Below are 27,310 nucleotides of genomic sequence, written 5' to 3' on the forward strand. Positions count from 1 at the left end.
CAAGAACTGGGGGTTTGGAAAGACAAGGCGAAACGATCCAGACGACTGAAGGGCAGTTCAGTGGTGCTGTTTTCAGGGTCTGGATCTGAACTGCTGCTGCTCATGCAAATGGGGAAAAAAGATAGAGAATAGAGACTTTTTACTGTAAGGTGACCAGATTTCTGAAACGGAAACCTTTCTTATTTGAGTGGTCAAAATATCACTGAAGTCGCATTTGTTATTATCGATTAATGGAAAAAAAAAGAAAAAAAGAAAAAAGGACAATACATTTTGAATGTTTTTTTTTGTTTTGTTTGTTTGTTTAATTATTGTTGTGGGTTACCTATATTATCATTCGGGAATGACGTAGATGGCCACGGCTGTCTCCGCAAACTTTCGGGATTGAAAAATGCTTTTCAGAAAGCTACAGGTGATGTAGATCCATATTTTTTCCAGTCAATGGTTATGACTGTACAAAATTTGAGGACATTTAAAAATGTGCAAAACAATCTCACACTCCACTGACGCCCTGTTATAAAGCACATACAAACAGCATTACTTTAATTTAACGTGAATAGTTAGCATTTTTCTAACTTGAAAGCGATAACAATATTTCGTTGTCGAAAAGATAACGGCACTCTGCTATAGGTTATGCTCTCTTGATGTAGTAGCGGCGCCGTGCTACCAGGTAGAGTCAGTGTAGCTCGTAGCGCCATCTGTTGGGGAAAACAATCACTACACGATTGCATCTTTAACCAGCAATCTGCCACATGTTGATCTGGCTTTTTACGTTGTATTTGTGTTTTTTTTTTTTTTTTATGAGCTGAGACTGGCAGCTCCAGTTAGGGACAGAGCACCAAGAACCGGGATTGTACCCGGAAAACGGGGACGTTTGGTCACCATGATTTGCTAGAGCTGTCAACTTAACACCATTGACACCAAGAACGCTAACTATAAAAATAATGATGATAACTAAATTTGGGTCCACTTTAACACAAAATAATTTTCTGTTTATTTTAAGTGGGCTCTTCAGTTCTTTCATCTTTTGCTTTAAAGGCTTGAGCTTTATAAAGCAGGATGGATTCAAATTAGCTGATTGTCAATGTGTTTTGTTTTTTTTTTGTCCGTAAGCTAGAAGAAAAAAAATATTATTCTGAAACTGATTCCAATGGTATCATTCCTCAGTGTCTGTATTGTTACGGTTATCGTCTTTGGTGTGAGGGCCATCATTTATTGTTATTTATTGTTACAAATAATGTGATATGAAAACCAAACAAACAAATGCATTACATTTAATTAAAGGAACTCTACATTCAAGTTGACTCAACTGAGTGTATGTGCGTGTGCGATTCTGGGCAAATCTGCATGAGGCATCACATGTCGAGACAGACCATGTTATTCACTGCAATCTCATGTCAACAGCAATAGCAGCATCAACCAAAATAACACTGACAACGGCATGCAACAAGCGTGAATGCGTGTGTGCGAGCATGTGTGTGTCTCCGTGTCTGTCTTAGGCAGATGTACTAAAAGAACTGACAGATCTGAAAAATAGGCAAACAGGAGCTGCTGGGAGCTTCCTCAAGGCCTTTGCGTTTTCAGTCCGGGTGTTAATACAAGAGGTAGAAGTGTGAAAATAAAATAAAATAAATAAAAATAAAAATAAAATTGTGGGAGAAATGTTCCAACACTTTATCTCACCCTTCTTCCTTCTTTATCAGCTTCCTCAGTTCTTCTTTTTCTGTCTTTCTCTCTCACTCTCTGTCTGGGCTTGTTGGAAGTTTATTTCAACTTTGGTCCAATGGGATTTTAATAAAGGAAGTCAATATAGACAGCGTGCCAATGTATAAAAGCATAATAGGGGTAACATTCAGTTTGTGGATGTTTATCTCAAGTCCCCATAAGTGTCTGATTAGTATCCTTTTATGGTTTAAGAGTATGTGCAGATTCAATAAAATGTATGGTCATTTTTACAAGTTACTTTAGATCCCTTCCAGTCAGTTACATTTGATATTATGTCGATGTCACCGATGTATTCAGATGAAACATCTCAATCCCATTCTTCAGGGAACAATGGTTAACTGAGACGTTTCATACATTCAGAAACACACTGAATGTATTAACATAATTTAACCTTGTAGTGAATGTATTCATGTGATATTATATTTATATTGTAAAACAAGACTTACATTTCAGGAAAATGTTTCTGGTCTACATTGGATTCGGGGCAAAACCTAACGCTTTTTGACTTTCTCAGTTTGTGTAAATCCACTTGGGGGTCAGAGTACTTATTTTTTCCCACATTCATTTCACACATGTCTAGTACAATTATGTGATTTAGATTCATTAATACAGCGTATATTTTTTTCTTCATTTCCCCCAAAAGAATGGAAGTGAAATGTGCCAACGTGGGCCGCATTGTAACATGAGCATATGGCAGCAATAAAAATTGTCAATAAAATACAATACTTTTTAAAATATAAATACAAAAAATTATTTCACAACAGACATAACGCAAAACATAGCTGTCCAGCATAATTCAAAACATGATAATCAATCATAATTTCTGAATTGACTCTTTATTCACAATTTTCTCATGATTTTTCAGTAGAATTCATAAAAGTATAGAATATAATAGCATCATTCTAATAAGGGCTCATTGTATCCCAGTGTTTGAACAAAATTATCTTTTGCTGTAATGTTAAATAAAGTTCAGGATCTCTTCCAGAAAGACACTTTTTTTTTCTCTATTTATTGCTGATATGGCAGCTAGTAAATACACAAAGTTTCATCAGTCTGGCATGTGTGAAACGTTTTAAACCATGTGTGTTACAACTTACCCCGTGTTAGGTTGTGCCCCGCTCACCCCTACATTAAGTGTGCTATCAATGCACATTTTTGACCATACGATTTGTATACAATTATTCATTAGCCATGAGAAACTTTAAAAACCTACTTCTTAAGATAACCTTACCTTAGCCAACCTATAGCGAATAGTGAATCATATCTTGGTATAGGTTGCAGTTTAGCCTGCAGCATCATCTGATCACATTCCCTGTTTGTAAATGCCTGTTTGCGTCTCAGTCCTTGTCCTTTCCCTTCCATCCATTACTAGTTAAATTAGATGGTTTATCTCATTAAAAAGACCCTTTGAGGAGAACTCATCTCAGCCATAGAGTGCAGTAAAAACACAGTTACGCTTATAGGAAGTACTTTTTAAGAAGACATATCACTAATGATATCACTGTTTTCCCCCTAGACGGAGAAATGGAAATGCAAATGGAAACTTTTGCTCTCCAAAGGAATTTTAAGAGGAATATCTGAGACAAAGTTGATACTTAAGTGTAATTCTGCTGAACTATGAGAGAAACCTCCGAGCAATATTGTCCTCAGGGTCTAAGCACAGTTAATACGGTGTCTTTGTACTAAACAAATATCAAATCAGGGTTGACATATGAGTAGAGACGGCGCGAGAGAGGCCAGACGCGTATTTTCAGTCATGGATTTTTAATGTTGACTCTGCTCTTTCTTAATTAAAACTCATGCATCGGAATATACTTCAGAGCCGTATTAGCGGGACTGTTCATAATGCATAATCTCCCGTGAAGTGTCTCCGAGATGTTTTGAGAGCAGCAGGGTTTTGAGCAGAGCTCTCTTTGAAAGCAAAGCAGATAACTAGCAGAGGAAGGCCTGCTGGGGTTGCATAAGTGTCCCTTGGACCTTAGGGATATTAAGATTTGCTGTGTGTGTGTGTGTGTGTGTGTGTGTGTGTGTGTGTGTGTGTGTGTGTGTGTGTGTGTGTGTGTGTGTGTGTGTGTGTGTGTGTGTGTGTTCGTTGGGGGTTTGATCATGGCAAATGTGACTTCTGAAACTTAGAGGGGAATAATGACCCCAGGAGAATGTGTAAAATATTGCACAAAAAATGATCTAAAAGATACATTGCTGCTAATGAGACAATCCCACACACAGATGTATGGCATCCGTACCATACACAAAAAGCCTGCTGTCAAAAAACCCCTTAAGCCTATCACACGATCGCACACACGTGCTCATCTTCAAATTAATTAGTGGCAGGTGAAAAATGAGTGAGCTGTTTCTATCCTGAGCCCGATATCTCCCAGAAGACTTGCCATCGGGTCTATATCTGGCTGCTAGGTCGCTGGTTCGGCCCTGCTAGAATGAACAGAGCCCCCAAGAGTCCTGTGAAACTGGCCTCCAGATGGATATATGTACATTTCCATTTAGGCCCGGCCCAATTCCCCTCTCCTCCTCTCTCAATCTCTCACATAAAAAGTCTGACGAGGGCGAGGTAAATGACAGTGACATTTGCTCGGAATCCCTGGTGTTTCCGCTTTGTTGTCTTTCCACCCCGCACTCTTTATAGCCCACTTTTCATTTTTTTTTTTTTTAACTTCCATCTTGGGCTGATTTAAGCACTTTTTCCACGTCTCTCCGTCTTCCTTTCTTTCAATTTCACCCCATTCTGTATATTTTCTTTCCTATACCCCCACTTTGTTTTCTCTCCCTGCTCTTCTTTAATTCCCGGTTGAGTAAGAGGCTAGGTGTGTGTTGTGTACCAAGTGCTATAAAAGGGTGGTGGTGGTGGTGGTGGTGGTGTGTGTGCGGAAATTTTCCTCAAATGGTTCTCCCTTGTGCTTTCAACCTCTCACAAATGCACATCCCCTTCTACTTTATGTATATTGTGTATGTGTTAGGGTATATCTGTATATGATTTAAAACATTGATTTCTGTGGCAGTGTCGAGGGAAATTTCTTGCTTTCATATATACATATTTATATTCTGAACAGAGAGTGAGGTCTTATGTTGGCTGTCTGAGAGTATGTGTAAACGTGCAGATTTAATTCAATATATGTATGACTAATTGAGGTCAAGATATAATAACTACAATGCAATACAATTGTCTTTGCAATAAATTTTTTTGTGAATATTGGAAGTGGATATATTACAGTGAGGTCTGAGATCACTAATGAAAATGCTTATTTTTGTCCTCCGTTTGCTTTTATGCCAACAGCACAACCTCTAAAGATCCAAAGATCATCTTGCCAAGTGAATGTAAATCACAAATTTCCTTACGCATTTACAATTGAAAATTCTTGTGATGGTAAAGCTGAATTTTCAGCAGCAATAACTCCAATCTTTAGTATAACATGATCTTTCAGAAATCTTTCTAATATGCGTATTTTGATGCTTAAGTAATATTTTTCAACATCAGTGTTGAAAACAGTAGTACTTAATTTTTTTTTTTTTCTGAAAACCATGACACGTTTGTCCGGTTTCTTTGATGAATGGAACGTTTAGAGCATTCATTTTATTAGATGTTGTCTTAATAATGGCATTATTAATGTCTTAATTGAATTAATTGAAAATTAGCTGAAAATTATGATATCATAATGTATGAGTGTTATCAAAATATTTGATTTTACTTTCTTTCGGTAATATTTAGTTACTTTTATTTAGAAAAGGCCTAAATAGGAATGTTCCTAATTCTACAACATTAAATTATATTAAAAAAATTATAATAATAAAATAAAAAAAAACGTTATCTTATAAAAATGTATGTCCGTAAATAGCGCGTCAATTCTGTTACCGTGCCTTACTTTACCTTTAAATTGGTGGAATTATATCCCACAACTATTTCCCGATCCAGGCAATGCATAACCCATGTTTTTCCTTCTATCTGTGAAAGTGCAGTGGAACGACTGTCAAAGCCGTGACGTCCCACCTGTAAAACTCATACTAGATCGATGTACTCCCAGTTACGAGTTCTGACGTCACATAGCCCACAAAAATAACAATGGCAGCTCCTACGGATGCGGTGTTTATGAAAGTCCTACATTAAAAACCAAATTGTTTATTAAAATGAGGTATTGCTCTAACATTATTTATGCATTATCAGCAGCTTTTCAAGTTTTAGCTAGTTTTCAGTCCATTGAGTGCAACAATAATTGAATCCCAAATACATTTCCAAATATACAAATGACATAAAATAAAAGGGATAACAGCTTCTCTCTTCTTATTTGCTATTTTTCTCCTCTGTTTTCCTCAAATAAGCAAGCTGTAAGTACCTTTGGCGATAGACATGATTTTAAATGTGCATAAGCCCAATACGGTCCACCATGCTTTTTTTTTACATCTAGCAACCGCAATTCCTCGCGCTCAGGCAGTTTGCCGTGACTTTGCCTGGAACGCTACAAAGTCGCGCGTCGTGGTTTGAAGAACGCAGCATAAAATACAGGAAATTGTCACTTTCCCTCACTGTTAAGATCTGATGCACTGGAAGATATATGTGCTCTCTCTCTGAGAAAATATTTTAATCGAAAAAGTTCTTACACCAAGTGTTATTTTTGTAAACGTCAAAATTTGTTTCAAAAGAAGCTTGCATCACTCATCTTGCAGTGGGTTGTTTAAAAGTATTTTAATCGTGATTGCATTAATGGCGTGCTCTTAGCATTCACAACCCCTCATTCATTCCCCTGTGATTTCTTCTCAGTTCTGTGAGCGAGGTGTCCCAGAAGAGGTGTCCTCATAATGGCCAGTGGCTTATGGATTCCTGTTAATTGTCTGAACCAGCCCTCATCATCAGAGCTCTCTTAATGACCGCGCAGATCAATTTTTAAACAGCGGCCATCATATTTTACACACTCGAAAACAAGCTGATGCGTTGATCTCAGAGGGACGCTTACATAAAACACCTGCCGGTCTCAACCTTCCCTCTCCATCCATCTCCCTCGGCAGACTGATCCGCGTTCGCTTTCATAGGCGTGCGGACAGACGTTCGCAAATCTCATGGGACATTACATACAGGTTTTTGATGATAGAGGCAATCAAAAAATATTACAGCACGCGTTTAAAAAGTAACACGTCTTTGGAAGTGTTCTGCTTTATTGTGTAGAGCGAAACTGCGCCACTCGTTCGGCCCATCCCTTTCACAGCGATTGTTATTTTTGGTTTCTGTGTGTTGTGAGATAACGCCAGATGTGTCAGGCCGTTTGATGCAGATGTGTGAACCGACTGTAAGCAATCTCCCTCCGCCACCACCCTCCCACTCTCACAGCAACTTTGTCCTCAGCATCTCATTTATTCGCTTCTCTTTCTTCCCCCTCTCTATTATTTTCTCTTCCCATAAGCTGCTTGTCAGATTTATCAGGAAGAAAGCGAGCATGCATCTGTTCGTTTTTTTCCTTTTCCAGATATAGAACACTTGTTAAACAAAATCGCGTAAAACCGGGTTCAGTTTGAGACCAGATGTGTGAACTTAGGCAAGATCTGACCCAAGCAAATCGCTATGAAAGGAGAGCAGGGGGAGACGGATGAGGGATGTGGTGCTCTCAGGCAGGAATGGAGAGATTGAAGAAACGATAAAAGACTGTCGGCCCGGGGAGCAGTCGCGTACATCGGATTATCGCACATCTCCAGGATGCCAAATATACTTTTCTTCCCATGTATTTTTTCACATCAGTATCGTTTCACACTCACTTTCTGCAGGTAAACGTAATCAAAACCTCCTGGAATATGGCTCAAATTAGGTGATAAAACAACTTTACTGGGTTCATTTTTTGATGGATAAACAAAATCCCATTTAGGGTAAGCTTGCAATGTTGGCATATGGGAATTTAATAGGGGGGAGTATTATTTTTGTTCTCCTTTTGTTATGGGTTGTTTAATATGCATTACGTCAACTTGGAAGATCACATTTTTTCTTGACACATCATCTTGCGGTATGAAATGTGTTAATGTTCGCGTAGACAGTTTAAAGTGATGATCTTATGTTTTTTTTTTTTTTTTTTTTTAAGGCAGACCCAAATGGATTCCATATGGGAGAACAGGGTTGGTTTCCTCCCCTAGTCATTTGGTTAACCTCTATTTGACCTATTCGTCTGACCCACAGACATTTGTGTATTTGTAACAATCTAAATTTATGTATCTGTGTGCAGGTCTTTATTTATTTGCATTATGTGACTCTGCAAGGTCAATAGACCCCCAACAAAACGATTAATCTGTGCAAAATGAAAAATAAGGACGAGGCCGTGAACATTTTAAAAATATGTTCATTTAAATACAGAAATCCTCCCGCCTGCAGCGGAAATATCAGCACCTATTCCCGTCAAAGCTCGTCTGAAGTCTCAACACCAATGAGGATGGAGAGTAGAGGCTTGTAGAAGAGCTCTAAATATGAATTCTTCTCATTCCTGTAACTGCTTTCTCAGCATTTACTACTACAGGCTTCAACCAGGGTCTGATAAGACAGAAAAACACATAAAATACAATCAAAGAGCAATTCTAATGAATGTATTTCTAAATAAAAAAAAACAAAAACAAAGCAAACATTTGCATTAATCCCCTCTGGGATTTATAGAAGCAATGGAATTGGAGTCAGGACTTTTCCGTGATTTTGTAGATGAAAGGGAAGCTTTTTTTAATAACTAGTAATGCGAACATTCAGAATGAAAAAAAAGAAAAAAAGAGTGAAGCAATGAAATCTAATCAAATGAAAGAGGAGAGCTAAGTACAATAAGTTTCTAGTTTGTGCATGCATCATATAAGTATACACTGTAAGTATAAATTATGTTTAAAGTACGACAGCCTTGACACAGGGTTACTTTCACATATCCGTGACCCTGAAAACAAGTCAACGCATTCTAGACAACATCAGTTCTAATAGACATCTACTTGATCTCAATAAATGCTTCAATTTTTTTATTACATAATATATCATTCTGCTTTCAGTAACTCTCTGTTTTAACAATAATGTGTTAGACCAATAACAGTGAAACCACGGAGAGAAAGTCACAACTGCTATCTTGACACAAGAGTTTGCCAGCAACAGCAAATATTACTCTTGACTTTAGCGTATGGGGTTTGAAATGAACTTTTCCACTCACCGGCTAATTTGGCTAATAGTTACCGGCCATTCAAAACTTCGGTAACACTTATGAATAATGGTCCGTTATTAATAGATAACTATGCAGGAAGTACTGCTGGACTGATAAGTAGCACTACATTAACACTTCAGCTACTTCATTAACTAACATATAAGCAAGCTGAACTAATCAGCATGTAGCATCAAATTGAGGAGATAGTTTCGTATTAAGTAATCAATAATTACTGACTGAGATTAGCCTCATTAATAACTATTAATAACTATCAACTAACTGACCAATTATCACAACATCATTGTGTGTCTGAGATGTAATTAATCATATTCTTTACTCTGAATAAAGTCATAAACTGCATCACTAATTACTCAAGTGTTACCTGGTCGTTATGCAGGAGCTACTGGTGATCTGGACCATTATTTTAAAGAGGAAAACATGGGTTCCCGCTTTAAAATAATGGTCCAGATCACCAGTCTTCCTTGAAGAGTGATTGGGTACTTGAGTAATTAGTGATGCATTTTATTACTTTATTCAGGGTAACAAAGGACAATTTTTAAGAACTACAAGTGATATAACACTTTAAAATAATGGCCAAGACCACTAGAAGTTCCTGCATAATGACCAGGTAACAGTTACGTATTTAGTGAAGTATTTTATGACCACATTGAGAGTAAAAAAAACAAAAAAAAAAAAACAATTTCTCACATCTCAAACATGGTAATGTTGTAATTAGTAATTAATTAGTAATAATTTAAATGTTTTCATTGTTACCTATTAGTTACCTATTTGCCTATTTACCCATTTAATTACCTATTAAAGAACTGTCTTAGTCCCAAATTCAATTACTTGCTGATTAGTTCAGCTTGTTTCTATATTAGTTAATAGTAGTAGCTGAAGTGTTAATGTAGTGCTACTTATCAGTCCAGCATTACTTCCTGCATAGTTATCTATTAATAACGGACCATTATTCTAAAGTGTTACCAAAACTTCCACAAGCTAAATAAATAAAATAAAAAATAAAAAATAAAAATTAAAAAATTAAAAATTAAAAATTAAAAATTAAAAATTAAAAATTAAAAATTAAAAAATAAATGAATGAATGAATGAATGAATGAATGAATGAATAAACAAATAAATAAAAACAGATTAACTGGGTCATAGCTTCGATGTTCAGAAGAACATCACATGCTTCACAATACAATAGAAATTAAAAAAAAGAGAGAAAAGGAAAAGAGAAAGAAAGAAAACAGCAGAGATGGTACATATTGGTGAACAAGCATTAAAGAAACTTTTTCTATGAAACTGTTAAATGAAGAACATCGTTTTCTTATCTTGGTTTGTCGTTTATCTTTATCTTATTGTTGTTTTCGTTGCTTGGCGGGTCTTTCCTTTTGTTTCATTGGTGTTAGTTACTCCAGGCAAATATATTGCCATATTATTATGTTGTTTTTTCTTTTCTTTTTCTCTATTACTTTAATGCAAATGTTAAGTGTGCTGTCATTTGTTGCGTAGTGACGCATATGACCAGAAATGCGCAGATTATGTGCAATACGTTGTATTTAAAGGGATAGTTCACCCAAAAATGAAAATGTGATGTTTATATGCTTACCCCCTGGGAATCCGAGATGTAGGTGTGTTTGTTTCTTCAGTAGATCATAAATGAAGATTTTTAACTCCAACCGTTGCACATATAATGCATGTCAATGGGGTCTAATACGAGCAATGGTTGGAGTTAAAAATCTTCATTTGAGTTGAAGAAACAAACACACATACATCTCGGATGTCCCTGGGGGTAATCAGATAAACATCACATTTTCATTTTTGGGTGAACTATCCCTTTAATGTATCATGATGACTCTTGAGTTGTGGTTTTGCTCTAAATCTGTGCATATTTGGCTTACACGAACTTCCATAGCAGATTGAGTAAACACAATAAGTAACCCACCAAATTGATCGGACAGCGTTACCCGTCACAGCTGATTTTTGACCACATTTTGCAGTTTGGAGGCTACTTTCAAACCCTGCATAGACATATAAAAAAGACATACTCAGGGAGGTTTTGTGCTCTATTTGTATAAAGCTCTATTTTTACAGGTTTTCAGTTAGTATTCCCATGTTTTCCATTTTCCACACACCCCACTCTGATCAGTTATAATTTTCTTTTATAACCTTCACAAAGTTGCTTTAGAAAACAACACATAACATGGTGAGTCCATTTTGTTCTCCAAATCTGTTCCTGGCATGGTAAACTGTGTTTGGCTGACATCCTTTTCAATCCCTCTCAGTATGGGAAAGCCATTTTTCTCTGTTTCTTTAACTCACACACCCACCTGTCCATTTGACAACAGAGGGCTTTATTAGAGTAATGTAGTGGTGGAAGGCTTGAGCAGAGTATAGCACATGGGTGTTTGTTAAATTAATATGTTTTTTTCTTTCTTTTCATCTTGACTTGTGAAGAATCTTAAATGTAAGTAACGTGAATTAAATAGCCTAAATACAGTGTTTTTGTTGTGTTTTTTTTTTACCTTTAGTGGTCACCGAGGCACTAGCAAAGGACAACTTTTTACTTCATCTACCTCTAAAAGACTGAATATATTTACCTTAGAGATGTAAAAGGTACTACTGTGAACCTTCTAAGGGTAAACATCTCTCTTTGAAGTACTGAAGTACATTTTTTTTATTATTTTCTTTATTGTTTGAGAAGCCATTTCACTCAGATATATCACAACAGAGAAGAGAACATTTTGATATTCTCCTAAATCGAATAATTTGCATTCATTTAGAATTCCTGAAAGTATATGGTAAGGTTGTTTCCTGAGTTGATTTGAGACCTGAAGAGAGCAAATTATAATAAAACCCAGAGGCTTAGCGTCGATAAATGACATGGAGGTGTCATGGGACTGTCCTACCTGTTTTAGCCCGCAGCTCATAAACAGAGCTGGGCCTGATCTTTAATCTAGCCTGGGGATCGAACCTGGGCCTCCCTGGATGTTGATAGAGGGAAGAACAGATGCTCCCAGAGCCTGAGGCTTCTCCGTTCCCCTTTCTTTGATCAGTCTGTATAATGCTACCTGTTGTAGACAGGTAACATGCAGGAACACACAAGCATTTGGCACTGATGAATGAACAACACACACGTAGCAACCCCCTGCACCCACCATCCTCTGCAAAAGAGTGTTCTACATCTGTAAATACATAGTGGTCTTATCTAATGTCCAGCTTAGCGGAGCAAATTAACAACTTACTGTATGTTGCTTTCATATGCTAAAAACAAAGCAAAAAAAAAAAAAAAAAGTGGAGAGCTCAGCACTGTGCTCCCTATGTTCTCTCTTTTAACAAGACACTTTTATTATAATGCATTATTCAGTTAGGAGGAGGGAAGTTTATGGCAATGGCCTTCTGAGGGGAAAATCTCACCATGTGGTCTGGAGCTGTGGCCCAGCTTTCTGCTGGTTAAACTTCAAAGGAAGAGCAAAAATTCACACCAGGTTCTCTCGCTGAGAGGATTTATGTAAGCTGGGAAGAATAACAGAGAGGGGATATTCTCTGTCCTGTGGCCTCAGATATGCATCCCAGAAAAATCTTTGTTCACATGGAGCTCTCAGCTCGGCTTGTTTGGCAGGTAACTGTCATTTACCAAGTGCTAGGGCGAAGTTCAGGTTTAGCATTAATAGGTGGGATTAAAGACTGACAGTGACAGAGAACCCTGGAACAAAGCACGTGTAAGGTCCGCAAAGCTTCGGCCGTGTTGATGCTGCTGGAAATGTTGCTGAAATGTCAAATGAGAACATTCTGTGTTAGCATTTAGAGCAGGCTGCCATATGCCAACTAGCCATGTGAAAAAGAAGTGTGCTTAATCGTACTGAATGCGTTGTATACTTCTAGCATAATTAAAAGTATATGCAAAATATTTTATATAATTAAATAATTACACAATCGTGACACTTTCAATAAGTGCACTTTGTAATAATGTCAAATAAAACTTTTTACTTTAATGCTACATGTTAAATATCAATGCTGTTTTAATGTACACATTAATTATGAATAAAGTTTTAAAGATGTAAACGTTTTAATGTGTTGACTAATATACACATGTAGCACATGTAAAGTGCTTGATATTTTTTATTGTAATTTTATATATCACTTTTAAAGTCAAATATATTTAAAATATACTAAAATGCAACATTATAACATTTGTAATTGCAAATATATTTAAATTTGTGAATAAATTTGTTTCAATAGTAAAAAAAAACATTACATTTTAGTTTACAATTAACCATATATTAAAGACAATATAAGTAATGAAATTACATATACATATACATTACATACACAACATTTAATATACATTTAAACTATAATAAATGTTAAATGAAGTGCAAATAACATGCATTCAAGTGTCTGAAAATATTACATACAGTTAGAAATTAAGTATTATTTTAACGTATATTAATTCTATAATAAGGACTCTTTAAAAGTACCATACCTCTTTTTCGTAAGGATAGATTGTCATCATAGTTTATTGATTCGTTTAGCTTTGAATTGAATTTTATAGTGAGACAGATTAGCATGTTGTGTTTGCAAAACGATATAACAGATTCTTTTGCGCTATATTTATTTTCTCATCTTTTCAGTATTTTTCTTCAGTGTTCTTTCTATATCACCCCCCTATTTCTGAAGCTCAGCGTCCCAATGGTTTCATAATGTCTCTCGAACAAATTACAGTTAATTACAGTCATTCCCTCCTTCTACCTCAGTTTGACATCCACGGCTGGACTGCAATATTCCCCGCCAATCACGCGCACATACACTCAGTAGATGGTAAACAGATGCAAACATTGTTGAAATTGTTCTCTCAAGAACACACAGACACAAAACTATCCAGAAGAAGGAGTTCGAAAAATCCATAGAAAATGATAAAAGAATAATGCATGTGCCTGGAACACTTGAGGCTTATCTGCAACCCTCTCCAACATGCTTTGTGGTGTGTGTCTTTTGGGAGTAGAATGTTAAAACAAAGAATTCCATCAGCGCTACACTTTAGTCTCACTCCTCGATTTCTCAGGGATGTTAGGAAAGACTAAGCTTGAGGAGGTAAGAGCTCTTATTGATACATCTGAAAAAGAACAAAACAAACACACAAATACATACAGAGCATGTTTTAAACCTTCACCATGGAGACAACAATCCATCTGTAAAACTGTGTTTTTTGGCAATCACAAAATCTGCAAGTGCACATACCCATGAAAAATGACTGTATACGCTCATGCACACATCAAAAACATGTCATAATGACAGGTTTTTCTTTTTTTTTCTTTTAGTATTGATGTGGATTACATTGTGTGTAATTCTTTATGTAGTTTGTCTCTTTACAAAATTACAATGCTCAACACAGAAGACTCATTTCTTTTTACCTCCAGTCCTTTGAAGTAAAATTGAAACGATGGAAGGGGAAACAAGCGCAGTGCATTTCTGCATATTAAACACACAATTGCGGGTTTCTCTCACTCTCCTAACATCCCACTAATGATGAAACACTGTATTTTATGTCCCATATCAAAGGCTTTCCATATCATATCAAAGTATCTCATATCAAAAGCTTCGTGTGATTACGTATGATGCGTGAAAATGTGACATATTAACAGATGGTACACTTTCAAAAGCAGAGCGTTTGACATATACGACGTTTCAAAATTGTACCTGAGCAAGCGTTTATCTTTCACCTCTCTTAGTTTATGGGATGAAATATTTATAGCATTATGAGATATTTCGTTTGGCAGTGGTTCAGAGATATGGTTGGCGGGACAGACTAAACTTCTTAAACTCGACCATGTTGCTAATGGAAGTTTAATTGTTAATAAGGCGCTGAATCATCCACAAGGAATTCCATTGTTTGGACGCCGTGTGCTGTTTTTAAACAGATCTTGGAAGTGAGAAAGACTTATGTGGCAACGGCTGCCAAAGATTCCAGCTCGAGCTGAAAGCCGGCATCCTTTAGGGAGTGTGTGTCTGGGTTACAGATCACATATTTCGATAACGTCTCGGCGATGTGTAATGACTGCTGAAAACATTGTAGCCAACATCTACAGGTGTTTTAACAAGGAACATGTGGTTAAGACGCTTCTTTAAACAACGCATACTTATGCAAGCCATCTATCAATGTCTGGAAACTTGGCGCCTGAAGAGAAAACACACATCGAGCTGAGCATCAAGACTATTGAATGTGAAAAGGTCATTGGAAAATAAGACAAATTATCAACTTTTGAAGTATCAATGTCTTGATTAATATCTTTATAGCAAGTGTTCCTACAAAACGGCTCTCTCAGATTACTACTTTTGTTTGTAGAATTTGATTCTCTGCTTCTTTCCCCGTTTTGCTTCCTCTGTTCCTCGTGTCTCAAAGGCAAACTGACCCCTCAGTTCCTTTCCAACCCTGTTTGCAGCAAAGGTAAATCGAGGTCTCGCTTCATTCGCACAGATGCAAGGCGGACACTTTGATGTGGAGGCTTGGTCCGGGCTTTGATCCACCTCAGCTTGGCTTAAATTAAACTACCTGAGCGCCTCTGGCAGGACACAGAAGATGCTCGGGGCTAAAGCACAGGCTGGAGGAAAGACCTTGACCTGGAGACACACATCAGCCAGAACGGGCTGAATAACTCATACTTTGGACACTTGGGGCCAGAAAGCATTTTATCGACATCTAGGATCCTCTTAGCTGGAGTGTAGAGAGAGGTTGTTTTCTTTATGGAATGTAAAAATGAGTGGAAATCTTGATAATTTCCCCATTTGCAAAGCTCCGGTTTGCCTCAGTTCTTCCGATCCCCATTTCCCTCTTTTATCACTACTCAGCTAAACTGTCAGCTCAGCAAAGGCCGCTTGCAATTACCCGTCATAACAGAAAGCAACAGCTCTCTTTCAGTGACTGATGTGGTTGAATGACGCAATGCAAGCATATTCACAGCTAATGGTAAACAGTCACTTTTAAGCGAATAAAACACAAATGAGCGAAGAATCCTCCATTGCAGGATAATAAAACCTTTTTCCAGAGATAGGTGTGTAAAACACTGCAAATGAACGGTTGATCATTTTACACCTGCAAAAGAAATGCTAGCACTGTTCAGCATAATTTATCATCAGCAATTTGGCGACATCTTCGCTGACAATCAAACACCTGCAAGGCAACCGGTGGCATTGCAATTTGTTTCCTGATACATCTTCAGAGGGTCTGGCAATGGAACACTAAAGGCAGTGATATCAAGCAGGAAAATCCCATATCCAAGGTTGAATGAGACGCAGCATTAGACTTTAAACATTATAAATGATCCCTGTAATGGCTATTGGCAACAGGATATGATGTCATGCTTAATTGTTTATTTATTTAAAATAACAACTATTTCAAAAGTTTGGGGTCAGGAAGATTTTTATGTTTTTTAAAATAGGTCTTGTATGCTCACCAAGGCTGCATTTATGTGATCAAAAATACAGTAAACAGTACTATTTTGAAATATAATTTATAATTTATTTCAAATTGAAATGTATTCATGTGATGTCATGTGATGACAAAGTGTATTTTCATAACTCCAGTATTCGGTGACACATTATACTTCATTCAGATTTGTTTTATTATTACCAGTGTTGAAACGGTTATGTTGCATAGTATTATTATAGAAACCATGATACATTTTCTTCAGGATTTTATGATAAACATTTTATTAAATAAATAAATAAATAAATAAATAAATAAATAAATAAATAAATAAATAAATAATAAAAAATAAATTTGGTTCCAGTTGTAAAAGAACCAAATTTATTTGAAATGCAACCTTGCTGAATAAAAGGAGGGGCTTTTTTTATTTATTTATTTTTTTTATAAAAAGATGCAGTCCCACTTTATATTAGGTGGCTTTAACTGTTTCCCCGCCAAACACGTTTGTCCACAATTCTCCGTTATTTGTGAGAGAACGCCTCCCTGCCAAACACGGAATTTTCAGTGTTTTAACTGTTACACGCTAGGTGGCGCTATTAAGCATCTCTTGAATGAGTACATAATCTCCTGATAAAAACAGATGAAGAAGATGCAAAAAAAAACAAGTGGTCCTCAACATTAAACATCATCACTATAAATCAAAACTATTTTATTTTACTGAATAAAATGTCTGAAATGTTTGATATTGCATCAAATTATGAATTTAAGTGTAAGTGCATAGTAGTTAAGGTCACCTGATATAAAGTGGGACCAAAGTTTCATTAACAATGTCTTTAGTGCCTTTATGGGTCTTGAGAGACGAAATGACATTGGTGTCAATGGATGCCTTAAAAAAGAAAAAAAAAAAAAAAAAAAACGACCCGAAATTTTGACCATTAAAGATATAGCCTAGAAATGTAGACGCACCCTAGCGGCAGCACATCTAATTTGCAACCAGGGTAGTCTAGCAAAAACCCGGAAGAACCAAACATAATGACGGCAGAGTTGCGACGGTTGCTACTTTAACCACAGAAGCTGGCGAACGGCAGTCTTTCGAATCGGCTTTGACCGCGACTCTGGAAGACTTGGAGTTAAGCTTTTCTCTGAGAAAGAACAAAGAACGCCACTGAAGTCATTCTTAAAAAGGGAAGATGTGTTCGCAGGTTTGCCGGAAGTTTAATCTTACAACTAGCTCCGCTTCACCTTCTTCGTTCTTCTGGTTGGTTGAAGCACTATCCAGTTGCATCCAGAGGGACTGTGAAAGACAACCGTTTATCCCGCCTCCGCTCAGATTGAGCCCTGTCAGTGGTCAGTTCCCAGATTCAACATCTTAAAGTGGGTCTGGCTTGTCAGGCTATTAAACATATTACCTAACTTTAAACTTTAAAATATATATTTAGCAAATAATTTTAATAGATTTTAAATTATACAATCTAGAATTCTCATTTTGATGTGTGATGCTTAGGCTTTCTTTGATCAAATCTTTTCTCTGTACAAATATGCAGGTCAGAGCATTTGCTCCACATTTGCATGGGTATGAATGGCAGTGAATGGAGGACTCAGTCCAGTATCTTGTAGGCTGTATGTACCTTTATACGCTATCTGTCAGTGTGCCACACCTGTGCTATTTTGGGACCAAATCCAAGTCTAACCTCAACTCAAATGAGCAAAGCAACCACACGCACACCACAATGCCTGGCATACCACAGCATATCATCACAATGAATGTATCATGCATGTATGAACACCCTCGTGTATAGTCTCCCTCCCTCTCTTCTTCTCTTTCTTTTTTTAGTTCAGCCCTACATATCATTAACAGTTCAGACACAATGACTGTTTTATAGCAGTCTCTTGTTCAAAGGCCCTTTTGTTGTTATTGTCATCTTCTTCCTCTCTTTCTCTTGTGTCTCTAATCCTCACTAAGAGTCAGGTAAGATCATATGAGGTCATAAGCAGTGTGAGAAACAGAAGTTTTTCAGCAGAAGTCCCCTAAGACGTCCCCCTTCAACATTAGGTCAATGTTGTTGCAGTGAACTGATAAAACAGCGTGTGACGCATGCATTTGGACGTGTGTGTTCTGATGACTAGCCTGTATGATCAAGATGAGGCAGTGAAGAAGGACTCAACAGACTCAATATCAAACAGATTTCAGAAACTTGAAATTTAAAAAGAAGAAGAAGACATTTCTGAGGATTTGACCTATTTGGCAATGCTTGCAAACTGCCTGAACATGTCCTTGGTTTAAGCATATGGATATTTGGACCAAACAGAGGACAGGATTGTCAGGATAATCACATCTAATGTAGCATAACATGCACTATGATTACAAGAGATTATATTCAATATGGATGGGATAAAATAAAAAAAATGAAGAAAAAAAAAATAGCCAATACATTTACACACACACACACACACACACACACACACACACACACATACACACACACACACACACACACACACACACACACACACACACACACACACACACACACACACACACACACACACACACACACACAGACACACACTATTATTATTATTTAAATTTAAATTTGTGAATTGTAGAGACATTCCATTGGTGTAATAGTTTTTATACTGTAACTGTATTTTTTATCCCCCTACACTGTCCCGGTCCCTAAACCTACCTATCACAGAAAACATTCTGCATTTTTACTTTCTCAAGAAACTGTATGATTTATAAGCATTTTGAAAAGTGGAGACATGTGGAAATGTCCTCATAAGTCACCCTCTTCTGTAATACCTATGCCATACCCATGTCATTATAGACATTGTGTCCTGATATGCCTAATAAACAAACAACACACACACACACACACACACACACACACACACACACACACACACACACACACACACACACACACACACACACACACACACACACACACACACACACACACACACACACACACACACACACACACACACACACGTTAAACATGCTGAAACACACTCCTGCTGTGTTAGTGTTTCAGTTCAGTTTTTCTCTCCACAGCATTGTGATGAATCTAGTTTGGGTTCGACTCCCTCAGAAGGCGGGTTCAGGCAAGGGCTATCATGACTTTAACTTAAGCACAATCAGGCCATTAGTTGGGTGTGGTGCATTGTGAGCTGTTAAATATTAACAGATTTGAGTTAAAGACTGCCTATATGATAAATACTACTTTCCCATGTCTTGATGAAATATCACTTAGAAACTGAGTCTGATGACTTAAGGAGAAAGATGGAGAGAGAGAGGGAGATAGAGAGAGAGAGCTCTGCAGCACAAAGCTCCAGTGTCTGGAGACTCCAGGCAAGCGTTTATGTGTGTGTTTCCAACTGTGTGTGTGTGTGTGTGTGTGTGTGTGTGTGTGTGTGTGTGTGTGTGTGTGTGTGTGTGTGTGTGTGTGCGCGTGCGTGCGCGTGTCTGCAGCATACTGATGCGCCGAGCGGAGCGCAGGATGAGGGAGGAGGAGAGAAAGAGAAAATGTGTTGCCGGGGGCAGTGTCTCTCCGTCTATTCTTCTGCGCTCGTGAAGAGAGGACACAGCATGTTATTTTTTAAATTCTTCATCAAATTATGAACAAGATTAACCTCTTCCTGTAAACCGAGAGGAGAGGTGGAGTTCCAGCGTGCAAGTGTGTGTATAACATGCGGACTTGCGTGCCAGCGTTAAGTGGGTGTGAAATTATTTGCTGAAAAGACATTTATAAGCATATTTATGTTTTGAAGGAAACCATATTTCATCGCAGACTGGCTGAGGGAGTCGTAGTATAGGGCTGAATGCTGAATGAACTCGTATCCATGTATGTATGTGTGAACGCAGAAGAGTTTTTCACACTGCAGTACCACACAAACCTTCTCCTCTCCTCACAAACTCTCACTCTCTCTTCTACATTATTCAGTTTTGTTCTTGTCCTCCCCCACTGTTATGGCCCAAAACAAAAAAACTAAGATGGAACAAGACTCTAGATTTGCATTGGAGAATCAGAAAGCCTGCTATATTTTTGCTTCATATTTCTAGCGTTTTATTGTGCTGCAGCTGTCTAGGGGATATAATAGCACGTCATTGATTCTTACTGTCTCCATCTTTCTCTATATTGGAGCATCTATAGATAATCTTTACACAATCTGCACTCTTCACTTGCGTTCTCCCTCAAGGTTTATGACTCAAATGGCAATGCTATTCAACTGCGCCCGGTGAGGAGTGTGAGAAACGAGCGCTTTTTCGGGGCTTATTTTAGGCTGTGCATGTGTAGTTTCAACAGACATTCTGCTACACAATTCCACTCGCCACAATTTGCCCATGCAATGTTTTCAAAATACAGAAAATGAATGCGGTATTTCTTGTTAAGGAGATAGAAAAAACAAGCTTATCTTCCTTAATCTGCGTATCAAGCTTCTGTTCCAAAGCTCGCCGATTGTTTTCGGATAAATTATGTCTGTTCCATCCGTTTATTTATTATATTTTTCTGTGTACGGTATAATCCACCTGACCCATATTAGATATCCACATTTGATATGATTCATATTTGATTTGATTTGTTGCAAAATAATCAAAAGGGAACAGATGAGCTTGACCAGATTGGCTTGATGGAGATGACGAATCGTGTTCCTTGGAAATTCCTGAGCGGATTTGCGTTGGGTTTTAACCTTTATTTATGCTGCAGTAAAAATGATAAAACAGAGGGAAGTCAGAGTCTAACAATCGGCCGTGGGTAACATAGGTCAGAGAATGAAATGATTGATACATCATTTGCATTGCGTCTCACTCAAAATGCTCTCTTTATGAATAAAAAGTGGGTGTAATTATTAAACAGCAACTGAGAGTCGCATCAAAATGTGACATTGTCAGATATTGAATCAATAAGAAAAAAATATTTATATTATGCAAATGTCAGAATGTTTTCATCATGATGTCCCTGTCTTTGCTTCCTTTAATCTAACTTTTCCTTCAGCTCGATTTTACCTCTTACATTATCAGCATGATACATGTACATCATATTTACATTTTATTGTAACACTTTATTTGACAGTGTCCTTGTTAGATAAGTCACATGGTAATAACCATAGTACTATAGTTATAACAGTAAATTATGCATAATTACCAAGCGGCAACCTCCCGCGATCTCTCTTGAAGCCAATACGGAAGTAAACTACAATTCCTCAACTGGCCACTAGGGACAGGCTCCAGAAGGGAGCATAATCTTATTGAGCCCCATGTTAAAATGCCCAACTCTACAGCAGAAAAAAAAAAAAAAAAACATGTTTACAGCCTGGTACAAATTGTGTTTTTTGCCTATAGGGCTAATTTTGACCTTCATGACAACTGTGAGGGGGGTGAATTTTTTAAAAACTAATTCGTTTACGTTATATAAAGCCTTAAAGTACTGCATGATTAAGGGCGTGGTTACAGGTGGATAGCCATTTATCCGCCATCTATAGTCATTGCGTCACCTAAGCTCCACCCACACCCCACATTTTTGCCCATTTTCTGTTATCCGGGAGTGACACGCGATGACTCGCTCACAAGATGGCAACGCCCAGCTCGGCCATACTTTAAGCTTCAGAACGGCTTATCAGAATCCTATGGGTGACGTCACAGATACTACGTCCATAGTTTTTACAGTCTATGATAATTACATGCAACTAACCCTCAGCCTAACACTAATCCTATCCTATATATATATATATATATATATATATATATATATATATATATATATATATATATATATATATATATATATATATATTACACTATAACAATGAAACCAAATTAAGTGGAACCCACTTTATTTTACTGTGCCTTTGTTACACGTTACACCATGTACACGTAAAATATGTACAGTATAATTACAAGCAACTAACTCTAAGCCTAACCATAACCCTATAAGTACACGTTGTTAATTAATATTATTATGTACATAATTTTGTACACAAGGACACTTAATACAAATAAAAACATTTCAGTCTCGTAGATGCAGTCATTATTAGTCAAAAGTTGTATAACTTGTGTTTTTTGGCCTTAATTCAGTCCATTATTTGTATTTATTTTTAAACATGCATAAACGTTATTCTCTCAAAAACACAAGCATGTACATACATGTTGCTCAAATATTATAGTAGCCCAGTCTGTGCTGAATACAGTATTATATTACCGTTGTACACTGTAAAAAAAGGCAAATTTTTAACTTTTGCAGTACAATCGACTTAAACATACAACAGATGTTTAAGTTATTTCAACTTAAATTATGTTAAACTGACTTTTAAAAATGAGTTACATCTTGTATAACTAATAAAAAAAAGTTTAACATTTCTTAATTTATTTTGATGAGTTAAAACAATGTAAAAACATGTTGTCATAACTTTTTGAACATATTTTTACAGTGCATATTAATGCATAATATCGCACTGCGCACACACACAAACAAGCACAGAAACGCTGTCCGCGACTTTTTGTCATAAAATAGCTAAGCTACTGGATCCCTACATTATATGTCTCAGCAACGATAGGGTTACATCGCTATTTTTAAGTAATAAACGCATATCTTTGTTGTTTTGTTGTTTAGAGAGACACTGGACAGACAAAGGTATGAATCTCTCTCTCTCTCTCTCTCTCTCTCTCTCTCTCTCTCTCTCTCTCTCTCTCTCTCTCTCTCTCTCTCTCTCTCTCTCTCTCTCTCTCTCTCTCTCTCTCTCTCTCTCTCTCTCTCTCTCTCTCTCTCTCTCTCTCTCTTTAGCAGGCAGAATGCTAGATCTCATGAGCCGTAACTGATAATGAAAATAACTGTCAATTTTACCATCCCCTTCCAATTGCTTGTATTTACAATCCTCTTTTAGCTTCTTTTAATTAATTGGTTGTTGACAAATTTAATTTGTCATAAGTTATTTGAAGTGCTAAACACCAAGTGCATGTTTTTTTTTCTAAAAATACCTAAATCTATTGGAAATGTACTCATTAGGTAACTATGGTAACAAAAGAAGACTGATGGAAAGTGGGATTTGTTTTCCCCTAAGCTAAACCACGCCCCCATTATAATGCATTGCCGACTGTATCCGTGCATCATATGACTTGCAGTCAATCGATTGGAAAGCAGAGGTACGCTACTTCTTTTGTACATCCAATGTGGGTCACATTAAGGACTGCAACAGGATCAACAAGGCAAACATATTCATTCGTATCAGTGGTTTCATTTCGTAGTTTTCACTTGATGCATCCCAAACTAAGCCACACTTTTTCTGCAGCCTGTGGGTTTAATAACCCATGCACACCCGGTCTATCCCTTTTCGTTGTTCTTCTATTTAAATGTATCACATTTTCAGGAGTCAACATCGCCCGTTTTAATGCCATTTCACACAGCACACTTACGCAATAGAAGTGCCGAGTGTGCACCGGTGATTTTCTGTGTGAGTGTGTGTGTGTGTCCGTTCTCTCTCACACAGCTCCCTTTCCCCTCGTTATTAATTCATTGTCCGAATCTGGATCCTCATGACAGTAATGGTGCTATTAACCAGGCCTTCTGCTGAGCTAGCACCTCTCCCTCCATCTCTCACCCTCTCTCTTTCTGTCTATATCCAGTCGTTCATTCCCATACAGGGCCAGGTATTACAGGAAGAAATAGGATTTTCCAATTTGCTGCTTTTAAAAGAAGGGTGGGGAGAAAACAAGGAGAATTAGGTGGATGAACACACTCTCAACATAGGATATGGGAGCGCTGGAGTGCAGGTAGGGAGTGATTTGTTGCCTGTGGTCTGGGGAGGAGCCGTGTTCCCGGCTGTGAGCTATTAACACTTCCAGAACATTCTCTAGGGGAGATGCATTATGCCCTTAGGGATTAACATATTATACATACGCTATCCCATATATCCACATACTATATATCCAAGCTGACAGCAGTGTGTGTGTGTGTGTGTGTGTGTGTGTGTGTGTGTGTGTGTGTGTGTAAAGGAAACAGAGAGAAATAGAGACAGAGCAAGGCAGATCTATCTATGTAGGTGTGTGTACATGCATGCAGACACATACTCTAGGTCGTTCAGTGTTCTACTGCCAGCGAACTGCATGTTTAATCAAAATAAAACTGAAATCATGATATGACATGAGTGTGATTATCAAATCACAAAGGATGTGATTTAAATATACGAACTGCGTGTTTCAGCATAAAGCACAGCACTGCATTCTTTTACACGTGAGCAGCTCATAATCCAGTGTTTTCCATGTCTCAGAATGGACTAGTTTGCATGAAATGCCGCTCCACGTGAACTCACATCTGTATGTCCTCTGAATTTGGGTCGCTTTTACTGTATTGTGATTTTTTTTTTTTTCATGCCCTATTAAATAGAAACGCAGATAATCCAGTTGTTATCAACGGAAGAGAAGTTAGCGAAACTGCTAGTAAATTCCGCAATTGATTACAAAAGAAACCACAAGTAACACACTGAATTAAACACAACATGTTGAGATTGAAATAGTATTTTCTTGTAAAACATACTCAAGCAATATTTGTTTTCTTTTGATTATTTTGTTTGTTTTATTTTTTTCATAACATTTGAAAACAGCCCTATTGCAAACACTCCAAGTCTGAAGTTTCTTCATATTTTAAGTTCCCACTGATCCTGCCAGAAAGGGAAATTGTATCCGTAATATCATCACATGACTTACAATCCGCCCCTCACTGTCAACAGCAGCAGTCATATTGTACTTATACAATTTAGTCTTTTTTTCTGTTTGAATGCAGTTTGAGGGATTGAGAAAAGGAGAAGAGTTCATTTGAGGCACAGCGAGCTTATAACGTGTGTTTTGGACTTTCATTTAAATGAAATGTGATGAATTTGGAATATCAATCATTCTCTCTTTTACTCAAAGCACCCACAAAAATAAATAAATAAATAAATAAATAAAAATGTTATATATATATATATATATATATATATATATATATATATATATATATATATATATATATATATATATATATATATATGTTCTTCTTCCTCTCAGTGAAAAATAAATAGAAATAGAAGGCCTTTTTTTGGTCCCAAGCTAGATGTGGGACGAATATTGCATCCATCAATTCTTTCCCTTTTCCCTTTGAACATATTTCTTGTCATCATTCATCAAATTTCGAACGGCTGTCTAATATTATGGTCAGTTTTCTACTAAAACTACTCCAGATGAACATCTACCGTACATTTGCTGTGTGAGAGAGTGTTTGTGCCTTTGTATGTGTGTGTGTATGTGAGTGTTTTGAGCCTGGAAACCAGAAAAGCAGGTTATTTTCCTTTGGCAGAGGAGATGAATCATATTCCTACTGTCATCACAGCAGTCAAATATCAAAGTCCGCTTAACATCAATCACTTCCTGGAGTGGGCAGGAGAGCTGCCACATCTCAGCCAATCGGAGGGCTGTTTTCATGCAGCTATGGATTAACCTCCGCCTACCATATCTCAGTGGCTGAGGTAAATATATTTGAGTGTAAATCTAAATCTCAATGCGTGTGTTGGGTGAATGTGTTTTTTCGCTGTGCTCCTTGCATGCACACGTGTTTGTGCAATCCCTAATAAAGGCCCCCCACCCACACACACACCCACACACCCACACAGAGAAACACACACACACACATTGATTATTATTCTGTACAACACCTGCATTGCCCCAGCACGAATAGAAGGCTGTGGAGGAATGGAGTCTATGAAATGAGACCACGTAACCGCGGGTTTGTGTGAGGGAGTGTGTGCGTGTGCATTATTTCTTCCACAGAATAAAATGAGCACTTTAATATCATATTTTTGTGCCAATTAATTGATTTATTAGATTCATTTGAGAAAAGGTATTCCCATATTTAGGAAGCTTTGTAATGATTGTTTTACTGAAATACCCCCCCCCCCCCAGACACATGTAAATAAATAAATAAATAAATAAATAAATAAATAAATAAATAAATAAATAAATAAATAAATAAATACATAAATAAATAAATAAATAAATAAATAAATAGGTCCCTATTTGATTTTGCACCCTATATGATATACATTATATTCTAGTAGTGGACATTTTTTGCTCGCTTTATCTTTTCGACATAACATGATTTTTGTTTGAAAATTATATTTTTTTAAATTACTGAAATAAAAATAATTAACCTTTAATTAATCTATTTATTTTCAGTATACACTCAAATATTGTTTTCCTAAAATTGTTGTGTTATTGTATGAAATAAAAAATAAAACATCGAAATGAAACTAATAGAAAATAAAATATGCATATTAGATGGAATTCTTAAAGAGTTACTTCAGTGATTAGCATTCAGTTGTATTAGTAGAAACCCGGTAGTATATTCAAATGAGCATGCTTCCCACCCTAATATCCCCCTAAGATGGGAGATTTATGTATTTTAAGTCTGTAAAAAAGCCCCCAAGCCTCAAGTTATGACGCAAATATCATAATGTTGCATCATCAGAGACTTTTTTGGCCAGAGGCTAGAGACAGCCAGTAGTAGGAGATAGTTCTGCGTGTTTTCAACCCACCCATAGAGTGTGGGATCTCACTCATGTAAATGTGCTCGGCCGATCAGGCATTCATAACGGGGCGGTGCTGAGCAAAGCGAGTGTTTCAACTTTTCAATGAATTTCTATGAAAGTTAAGCTTCCATAGACATGATCTGAACATGCACTGTGGATGACTGCCATGCTCAGCTCAACTCAGCTCATATCTTCAATCGCATGAAATCTGACTCCTGCCACGTTTGTGCGTTGACTCTTTTTCGGCTCACTCGCACTTTATTGAATAGACAGATTCAGTTTTTAATTATAGTTTCTGTTCTCTAACTGAACTAAATCATTTTATTACTATAAAATGATCACGGCGGCAGGGGCGGTGTCCCAAGTGATAACCGGTAGCCGTGGCTTGGGAGTGGCCTCGTAGGGCAGCGAAGCTGGTGCATTCTGGGAGTTGTTGTCTTTCATTCGC

General features: G+C 37.1%; 1 protein-coding gene across 6 annotated transcripts in view; it reads left to right on the forward strand.

The window, feature by feature from the left end:
- pcdh7b (protocadherin 7b) overlaps window positions 1–27,310 on the forward strand; it is a 147,419-nt gene that overhangs the window by 22,048 nt on the left and 98,061 nt on the right. The window lies entirely within an intron of this gene.

The sequence above is a fragment of the Pseudorasbora parva genome, chromosome 1 (assembly GCF_024679245.1).
Source record: "Pseudorasbora parva isolate DD20220531a chromosome 1, ASM2467924v1, whole genome shotgun sequence".
In the NCBI taxonomy this organism is placed as follows: Eukaryota; Metazoa; Chordata; class Actinopteri; order Cypriniformes; family Gobionidae; genus Pseudorasbora; species Pseudorasbora parva.